At 58.6% G+C, this 10,340-nt stretch overlaps 1 non-coding gene across 1 annotated transcript; it reads left to right on the top strand.

Moving 5' to 3' along the window:
- Positions 1 to 851: 851 nt before the first annotated feature.
- On the top strand, positions 852 to 930 carry Trnav-cac (transfer RNA valine (anticodon CAC)). Its single transcript has one exon. It is a non-coding gene; the product is annotated as a tRNA-Val (tRNA).
- Positions 931 to 10,340: the final 9,410 nt, after the last annotated feature.

The following is a 10,340-nucleotide window of genomic DNA, read 5'->3' as shown; positions in this document are numbered from 1 at the left end:
CCAAGGGCGAGCAGGAAATCTGGAGGTCCAGCAAGAAGAGCACTCTGCCTCCAGCCGAGCAGGACCCCAAAGCGACAAAGCCCTGGAAAGGCGCTCAAGGCCGCTGCTCCTGGACCACGGAGTCCCTGGCAGTCTCCTCTGTGCGGGAAGGACCAGCTGGGGAGACCGCTCCGCAGGCACGCGGCTCAGCGAGCCGGCAGGCAGCTGTAGGCACAAGAGCCAATCCGGACCCCGCAGGGTACCCCGCCCCCCCCAAGCCACAGTGATTGGCTTTGGGTGATCACATGACCTCAGCTGAGTCAATCAGAGTCTGTTCCTGGGATTGGGTGGGTGGGGCTAGCAGCCTTCTTGGAGGTAGCCTGGTGAGGATGCTGCAAACCTGGACACTTTAGTGGTCGCCTCCTGCCTCCGGTCTTCGTTTGGTGCTGGGCTCTGGCGGCGACCAATCCCCAGACTCCCAGATGGCATGGCTGAATAAGCTACAGGACTCCTAGTTTAATTTTAGTTTCGAGAAAGAAGAAGAAATTTGTGGTGCGTGTATTCCATGGAATATTTAGAACATACTCATACTGAAAAATGATTCATTCTTTTATCTGAAATTTAAATTTAACCTGACATCTTGTATTTTATTCGCTAAATCCAGCAACCTTGAAACCCATCTGTCCAATAATAAACTAGGTATTCTGCAGCCCACCTATCAATAACCAGGTATACCAGCTGTCCAGCTAACAGAAAGGATGGATACAAAAGAGGCCAAGTAGTTGCTGGACACTGAAGGCCACTGGAGCCCACCTCTGTCATGTTGACCTTCCCTCACCGAAAATTCAATGGCCCCTCAGAAGTCCAGCTGAGGGGCTGGGGATATAGCTCAGTTGGTAGAGCGTTTGCCTCACAAGCACAAGGCCCTGGGTTCAATCCCCAGCAGCACCAAAAAAAAAAAAAAAAAAGTCCTGCTGATCAAGGAGGTGGCAGCCACGTTTGCAGACAGCTCTCTGTATAATGTTGGCAGTACCTCAAGTGCATGACTGAGCCCTCAGAGCCCCACTTTATAGCACAACCCTCCCAGGATACAGAACATCGAGCAGGTGTCTCCACGGCGAAGGTCAGTGAACGCTCAAGCAGTGCCCGACCCTCTAGTCAGACTCGAGGGACTAGGAATGAGCAAATGGCAGCCAAGTGTCAGGCAGGTTCGAGGTGGAGAACATCTTGGGCTGTGCCCAGCTATGAGTGCCCACGCGAGCGTCGCAGGAGGCCCCACTGCCAGTGAGTGCTTAATAGTCAAGTGCATGACCCACTTGCAACCTGGAGCTTGCCCGGGACTTGTAGGTCGGGAGCACAATCACGCACAGGACCCCACCATGAGACTGCGTGCCCAGGGCTGGCTCGGATCCCTACTGACAGATGTCAGGAGCCAGGACAGACCTTGATTTCCAGTTGTGGGGTTGCTGACCATTTTGGATACCCACGTCGTGGCGCGGGTAGCAATTTGTCCTCACCAAGAGTGGACTCTGGATTTGAACGTGCCGGGGACCTAGACAACCTAGGCCTGCCCCTAGAACACACCCCGCCCCTGAAACCCAGGAGCTCATTTCCAAGCACAAGTTCAACAAGGAGCTGAGCTATGGCCCTTCACCACCCTGCCCCTGCCCTGGCATCCAGGCTCCAGGGCCTGGCCCACTGAGGTGGGGCAGAGCCTGGACCAGGAGGCAGAGCTGGGAGGAGCTGAAGCCTCCCACTGTCACACAAGTGTCCTAGACTCTGCCCTGTCCCGCCTCAGACCTGTGCTGCTCTGCAGTGTGGTACCACAGGAGGACAACCTGCCAGTCCAGGGCCTGGGAGCCACGATCATTTGGCCATTACAGGGAAGTGGGAGAAAGAATGCAGGCCACCAAGATGGACTGTGGCTGGGCAGGGGGACATGGGTGGAAGTGGGGACCTCAGGAGCATTCCTCCTCAGGTGTTATTGGGATAATAAACTTTTGTGACCCTGGGAGGCCAAGAGCCACAGGGGCTTTCTCGGGAATAAAGGTTGGGTTGCCCCAGCAGGGGAAGAACCCCCCATGCACAGCTTTGCCTGTAGGAGGCAGCAACATGGCAAAGGCAGCGTGGGCTCAGCCCTGGAGGGACTGCAAAGATCCACCTGTCTTGACCCCTCGGGATGAAAGGAGGGCACCCGCTCATCATTTCTTGCCTGGGCCAGAGGCTTTTCATTTCCTCCTTCCTCCCCCTGCCCACTGAGGGTTATGAGATGGGCTGGTGGGGGTAGTGAGGACTCCACCTTGCCAGAACTCAGGAGATGGACGTGTCTGGAGAGCTGGCACAGGCATCACCTCCCACAGCCATGGTCAAGGCCTCGGTCAAGACCTGGGGCCAGGGCAGAGTGATGGTGACCACTGGACAGCTGCACAGTGCTAGGCCAGCCCCCAGGAACTGAGGACGTGAGCTAAGGGTGAGCACGTGAGCACACGGCTGTAGGTGGTCCCTGCCGGCGCTGATCTGCTCCGGAACCTCCTGCTCACTCGTGTGCGTGTGCACACGCACGTGTGTGGCGCTGGGACTGAACCCAGGGCCGTGCACATGCTAGGCAAGTGCTCTGCCCCAAAGCCACCACGGGCCCCTCTGTCTACTTCTCATGGAAACAACCCCTCCCTCAGGCAGGAATTGACCTCACCCAGTCCACACGATTCTGGTCGAGCTGCTGCTCAAGACCCAGGCCTGGAAGCCACACAGCCACGTCCCCCGGCCCAGGCAGCCGGCTTGGGAAGAACCGTGTGTCCCCTCCAGGCTGGGCTGAGGTGGCCTGGCCCTGCTGGGGTCACGTCCCTATGCTCCGGTCCAGCCACGGGGAGAAGACATCTGCTGTGAGGAAAGAAGTCAGCACACAGCCAGGTCCTGGACAGAAACACAGAGAAGGGACAGCCGGCAGACAGACAGGACTTGGACACCTACGTCCCCAGAGGCCCCGAGGCCAGTGCGAACCCTAGCTGTTCTGGTGGTGACTTTCTTTTTTTCTGAACGTGTTTGAGTTGGTCTTCCATCAAGACCAAAAGGATCTTGATGTGCCAGCCCTGGTGATCAAGTGTCGTGACTCCTCCATGTCACAGAGCAGTGACAGCCTGCTACAGCTATTGGTGAGTCCACACCCTGAGCACCTCTGGGCTTCTGGAGCCCCACAAATACTCTGGTAGCAGGTGGGGCCGGGGGGAGCCTGATGAAGGAGAAGGACCCTCACCCGAACACCCACACACCCACAACGCAGGCACCTCCTGAGCAGTGAGGTCCAGTCTCATGTGAGTGGCAGCTCAGTGCTCAGCACGGACTCCTGGGCCAGGAGGTGAGCGAGGCAGCCGTAGGAGAAGAGGTCTGTGTGTGGGGAACGTCCAGCTGGGCCTGGGCAGGCCTGTCACCTCTGCTGCCAGGGAGACCGAGGCAGGCGTGGCCTTGAGTGGGAGAGGAGACCCTGCCTCCTAAAGGAAGAAAGTGGGGAGGGAGGGAGAATGAGCCCGGTAGCCGCTGCGTGAGGCCAGCCTGGGGCCTGCGGGCACTTCATAGTGTTTGTTCTGGTTGTTCTCTGCAGTTTTTTTTTTTTGAGACAGGGTCTCGCTGTGATGCCCAGGCTGGTCTCAAAGTGGAGAGCTGCATGGAATCTCGCCTCAGCCCCCCGAGCACCTGGGACTGCCCATGCGCACTGCTGGGCCGGTGCCCTTCACCGTAGAAGGGTCTGGCATGTGCCCTTTTGTGAGTTCTAATGCAAATGTCAAGGCAGTAGGACAGAACAGAGCAACTGCAACCGGGGGTCAGGCTCAGACCCCGCTCAGGCACTGGGGGCCACTGCCCTTGGCCTGAGAGGAGGTTGAGACCAGGGGAGAGCAGCATGTAGACCCCCTTCTCTCTCCGCCTGGCTCCCGCTGTGTGCCAGGAGGGCTCCCAATGCTGAGTGTGCACCTGGTCTTCCAGAGTGTGGCCTCCCTGGCTGTGGTCCCCTGCCTTGCTGGAGGTGCCCAGGGCAGAGGGGAAGACATTTGTGGCCAGGCCTGCGTCCCATATAAAGAGGTGGTGCTGACGCCCGGCTGTGGAGGGACCGGAGAGAAGGAGGAACTGGGGAGGGAGAGATGGGACCCCTGAGCTCTCAGGGCAGAAGCTCTGACCTGCCGTGGCAATGCTGTTGCTTTGGCCTGCCTTCTGGCTGGGGGTCTTTGGCAGGCCCTTGGCTCCCTGGGCCTTATTTCCTTGTCTGTGAAAGTGAAGAGAGAAGCGTGTCAGGGTGAGGACACACCCCAAGGAGGGATGCCTCCTGCCTCAACCCCAGCCCTTCCTCCTCACCTACCAGGAGGACCCAGGACCTACACTATCCTTTGTTCTCAGTAATAGACCCCCAAGTCATGACCATCCAGAGTGAATTGCATTTCCCAGTTTCCCTTGCAGCTACACGCAGTCATGTGACTGAGAGTGAATGCAATGCCACACAAGATGGGAACTGTCCTTATACATAGGGACTGTGTCCTTTCTCCCTTCCTGCTGGTTGTATTGTAGGTGAAATGGCTGGAGCATGAGCAGCCACCTTAGATCATGAGAAGAAAGCCACATTTGGGAATAACAGAGATACAAGACAGGAGCCTGGGTCCTGGTGATCATGGAATGACTACAGTTCTGTAGAGTTTCTGCGGTGCCTACATTCGATCATGGCTGATGTGTTGGGCATGATTCAGTCCAGCCCCAGTCCATGGCTCTCCTTCTATTACTAGCCCTGCCTGTCTACATTCATTATTTCCACTCTCTACTTTCCCCACAACCATTCCCTCTGTCCAGATCCCCCTGTCTTTCTGCTGGGACACCCCATTAAGAGTCCCCAGGGCACTCTGGTCTCTGAGGCTGTAATTCCCCCTGTTTGATGTCAAGGCCAAGGCAGGCCCTCCCCCAGCACAAAGGGCCCATCACAGCCTGAGTTACTACTGGATTGCTGCCTTCCCAGGGCTGTCATTGGCCTGAGGGCAGGGCCACCGTGCTCACCGTGTTGTCCCCAGCACCCAGCTCCAGGACAGGCGTAGCAGGTGTCCGTGAGCACTCCCAGGTGGGCCTCACAGTGACATCCACCCTGCACATCGTCCCCAGGTGAGCCTCACAGTGGCACCAACACCCACCCTGAGCATCGCCGGGGCTCAGCCCCGTTCGGGCTGCTTCTGTAGCCCACAGCCTTCCTCTCCTCCGCCTCCTCCTGACCTGTGCTGTAGGTCCAAGCCTCAAGGCCTTCCTGCAGCCCACACCAGCCACATCTCACCTTCTGAACTCTGGTTCCAGACTTGAGGAAAGAAATGAGGCCCGAATTCCAGAAGCAGCCCCAGGCTTGCAAATGGGCATAACGGGGCCCCAGCGAGGTGCCCTGTCCACAGGGGCATTGAGAATCAAGGGTGGAGCATGTTCCCCTGGCCCCAGATGACCAACAGGAAGGGACAGACAGTCCCAAGTGCTGATATGGATGTGGGGACACCAGAACCCCCTCCCCGTGCTGCTGAGGGAAGAAGTGGCGGGCAGGACGGTGGCTTGGAGGAAGGGCAGTCTGCACTCCTGCTGGACGTTCGCCTCCCTGGCAACCTAGCTACTCAAACCCAGAGACACATCGGAGCGTCCATAGCAGCACTATTCATAAACTCTGGGGATGGCCCAAGTGTCTGTTAGCGGGGTAAATACGCTGTGCGGCACCCCTACAGTGGAAGACAGCACAGCACGCAGAGCCCAGCGCAGACCTGCAGAGCCCGAGGGGAAGCCGCGGCATACACCACGCAGGAGCCTTGTGCATGGATGTGGAGGCCAGGCAAGATCCACCCACGGGGCGTCCTGCCACTGGGATGGGAGAGGCACAAGGGAGCCCCTGGGGGACTGAAGGTCCCCGGATGATAATGTAGTCACACGGGTGTAAATTTAGAATTGGTGCACTTACCTCGAATTTTTACAAATTTTTAAAACAAGGAGATAAGGCTGGGGGCGTAGCTCAGAGGTACAGAACTTGCTTGCTTGGCATTTGGCAGGCACAAGACCCATCCTTAGCATGACAATAAAAAAAGAAACAAAAAGAAAAAGAAAGGGGGTGCAGCGTGGGACGCAGAGTGTGGTCCTGCAGGCAGGCTCACCACCCAGCCAGCCCTCACTCTCCGCAGCCCCTCTCTGTTTAGGGCAGCGTGAGAGCAGCTTCCTTGAGATGGCTCTGCGTCACTCCCCTGCCTGAGCCCTCTGTCCCTGACTTCTGGCGGCTCCTTCTGGTCCATCCTCTCTCTTCAACCTTGATGTGGCCTCCCTGTCTGCCTGCAGCATGAGGGGCTGTTCCAGCTGTGCAGAGCACGCACACACCCTGAACCCCTGAGCCAGGGCTGCTCCTGTTAAGGACAGGCTTCTGAAGCCTCTCCACCGCACTGTCCAGGTGCACCCTGCCCATCTGACTGAATGCACTTCCAATCAGGAAACAGGCTCAGAGAAGACTCAGACCCGAGCCGCGGGGTCCAGAACCAGCACTAGTGATTCCAGGCCATGAGATCCCAACTTCTGACTGGTCTAGTCAGGGGTGGCAAACAGGGTCACCTCTGTGCCAGCTGAGATTGCTCAGCAGGGACTGCCTGGAGACTGCTGTGGATTCTGAGGCCGCTTCCCGGTGCTGCAGGACAGAGTGGCCGATGGACTATCCAGGTCTGCCACATGACCTCCCTGAGGCCCATCCTCCCTGGAAACCCTCTACTGTCTGCACACAGGTCGCCTGCATCCCACCTCCCTGACCACAGCAGATACCGATGGCTCACGTGTGCTCACCAAGCCTGTAATCACCCGGCAAAGACAGTGTGCCACACACGGCATGCGGGCCCTCGTCCAGCCTGCCCAAAGGACCCATTATTATCCCCAGATGACAGGTGTAGAGGGGTGGCCTGCCAGGGCCCCCTGACTCCCATGCGGCAGAGGCTAGCTGTGCACACAGCCAGACTCCACTGGATGCCACATAGCTGGAGGCCCTAGCGTCACCTCCTTGCCTCTGCCTTTTCTCACCTTCACCACCCAACTCCTATCTGCCCTTCAAAGAGCCCCCCCCTTCCCTGTCCTTCTGCAAGCCCTCCTCCTCCTGAGCCTCCCAGGGCTACAGCCACTGCAGCCTGGACCACAAACCTCTCCAAGCCTGGACTGCACCTGTCCCTTCCTCCCTGGGGCCCTCATGATTGAGCCCAGGCTGGCACAGAAGACCTCTCCAAAAAACCTTGCTGAGGTAATCAACGCCCCCTGCCTCGGAGGGAAACCCTCATTTCAGACTTTGTGCAGGCAAACTCCTGGCTCTTCTTCCTTATGTGCTGAGTGCTTAGAAAAGCAGGCCCTGTGGAGGAACAGTGAGCAGGATTCACCCTTGCCCTGGGACTTCCCGTCCCAGTGGTGCCCTGGGACACACGATGAGCACCTAATGAAAAATGGAACATCCAAGAGGGCCACCTGGAGGCGGAGCAGCCGGAACAGCCCTGTCCATGTGCACTTACAGGCCAGTGCTCCTCATCCACTGTCTGGCTCCTGGTGCGAGTCCTCACTGAGGGGGATGAGGACCCCTCCAGAGAAGGCCGCCTTGGTCTAGGGAGGCTCCAGTGGTTCTGCAACAGGAGGGGGCTCAGCCTAGCCAGCCAAGTCACCTCCAGGCTCCAGTATAGGATGCACATCTTTCCACTTGCATTGCAAGGTGCCACCCACAGAAACAAAACTAAACAGCGACATGTCCTAGGAGGCTTTTATTCACACTTCATGTGCTGGTCACCCTCCCACTGTCCTGCCCCAGCCCCCTGCCCTGTGCCCTAGAAGCTGACTGCAGGCGCCATACCAGTGGGCCTTGCTTTTTCTTCCCAGGTTCAGCCAACGGGGAGCCCCAGCAGACAGGAGGAAAGTGAGTCCGTATGTCATCAGGCTCCTTCCTGCCAGGTCACAGCGTCCCCTCTCCAAGGTCACAGCTCCCAGAGAGGGGCTTCTCCTGCTGCCGCTGTCCTTCAGGTCTGGGGTGGTAACAGCTCCCCTTTGTTGCTGGCCCTGGGTATTGCAGGTCTCTCCTTAAGTGCATGTATTTCCATTTATTCAACTCTCCTCAAATGCCCCGTCTGAGGGCGCCATAAAAATGTAAGGCCGTGTCAATTGCCCATATCAAAAAACATTCTTGTATGTTCCACTTGGAGTAGTTTAGAGGGGAGACTAATGGAAACGGGGGGAGGCTAGACCCCAGGCCTCCGCGGGGGCCACTGCTATGTGTGTCCCCAGGGCATCAGAGGAGGTGTCAATAACCCACTCCATCAATGAATGAACTGATCCCTCCACAGCGAACAGCAGGACAGCTTCTTCGTTCCTTCCATGCCACCCGCTTCGGCCTCCCGGCCAAGCCTAGGCGGTGCTCCGCTCCTTCCCCTGGTTCCGCAGTTCCTGGGCGCCTGTCTCCCGAGCGTGCAGGGGACCGCCACCACGCCGGCCGCGCCTGGGAGCCGCAGGCTCAGCGCTCCGCCAGCGCTCTGGAAGCTCGGCACCGCCTGCGGGCCCCGGGCGGCGGGTACGCTAAAGGCGGCGCGGGTCCTCCCCGAGCCCCCGAGCGCGCTGCGCGCGGCCGACCCACGCGCACTACAGCCCGCATCCGCGCGCACCACCCCACGTGGGGCCTCACAGGCTCGCGGTCCGGGTACTCGATTGGCCAATTCTCAGCCAATCAGAGTGTTCTGGCTGCAGCGGTCGCGCCGATTGGCTGGACCTGGCCGGGCCGGGCCGGCGGGACGGGGGCGGGGCGCCCTTTTGTTCTCTGCGCCCGCGCCGCCACCCTCCGGTCCGGGGTCTGTCTGCGCGCCGCTCCCGCACTCCGGCTAGCCCGCACTCGAGAGCGAGAACCAGCTTCCTGAATCGCGCAGGCCCTGACCTTGGACAAGCCCTTGCATTCTCTGTCCCCAGTTTCCTTACACTGGTTTTATCCCTGTCTTCTGGGAATTGTGGCGAAGAGCTGTCCCTTCCAAATGAGCTTCGGATCTTTCTAAAATCTAACATTAATGATAGAAGGGCTCTGAGCTTTTCCTGAGAGGGGGCACACAGGAAATTGTCTAGCAGGGGAGACGCGGTTTCCAAGTTTTCCCAACCTGAGCCTGTCTTCAGGGTGAGTTCTAACCATGGCGGTGGGAGGCCACTTCTCCCATCCCAGGGCTGGATGGGAATAGGGCAGAAGCCCTGCTTCAGCCTGGCCAGCTGTGCAAACTCTCTCTATTAAATCATCCCCTTCTTCAGTCATCCTCTCAATCAGTGGTAGTGGCCTCCCTCTGAGGGGGAAAGTAGTGGCCCCAGGAGCCAGGGGCCCTCACAGGGAACAAGGGCTCTGGGCTGGGCTGGAGGGTCAAGGGTTCAAGTCTGGATCTGCTGACCTCAGAGTCCTCCACCTTCCCCTAGAAACTGCCTTTTCCCAGCAAAGCTGTAGTCAGAAGTGCTGCCAGCTGTGGACACAGGCCCCCAATCTCCCCAAGGGGGTATGCAGGCGAGGAGATCAGGGACTGGGAATCCTCAGTCCCCCTGCCAGCACTGATTTACCTGGAAAAGCCCCCACGTCTTAGGGCTTTGGTAGAGAAGAGTGAGCCCTGAGGCTCAGGGCCTGAGATGGCAACTTGGCCAAACTCAGTGTCAGCTCCAAGGTCACCCTCCCAGACCTGGGAGTCTATGAGAGAACCCGGCTCCCTGAGTATGCTGTTTGAATCCGGGCAGCATTCAGGATGGCTGCGTGCTGTGGGTGGAGCACGCCCTCAGCCACAGGGTTCTCCTCAGCTCTGGTGAACTGGGCCACCCACCTCAGCTCCCAACAAGCAGCATGGGGACCAGGGCCTCCCCTGCAGCCTGGGCTAGTGGCCCCTGGAAGGACTCCCAAGCCCCAGGGCCTTGGCAGGTGTCTGCCGCTCCTCAGGGATGGGGCGCTGGGAGTCTGACATCTGTGGAGTGTTTTTACTGTTGAACAAATTGAATCAATTAAACAGGCCCCATCAGGGTGGCTAGGAGCTGGGGGAGCAGGAAGGAAGAGGGAAGCAGAGCCAGGGCGGCGTGGCTGGTCTGCAAGGGTGTCCTCCACCCTGTGAGGGTTCAGACATACTCCCTTTCCCTGCTGTTTGTCAGCCTCTGTGCTGACAAAAGGGAGGCCACATTACCAGAGGTGGATGGTGTAGGAGGAGACTGGGTGGGGACTGGTGCCCCCGATCACACGAGGCCCATTTCTCCATCCAGGGGGCAAGCAGCACTGGGCCTTTCAGCTGCCTGCCTCCTTAAACCTTTTGGGGCAAACCAGGCTCCCAAGATACCCCAGCCTCCTTTCCAAAGGCATC

The sequence above is a fragment of the Sciurus carolinensis genome, chromosome 3 (genome assembly GCF_902686445.1).
Source record: "Sciurus carolinensis chromosome 3, mSciCar1.2, whole genome shotgun sequence".
Classification (NCBI taxonomy): domain Eukaryota; kingdom Metazoa; phylum Chordata; class Mammalia; order Rodentia; family Sciuridae; genus Sciurus; species Sciurus carolinensis.
This window is presented reverse-complemented; position numbering and strand designations above follow the sequence as displayed.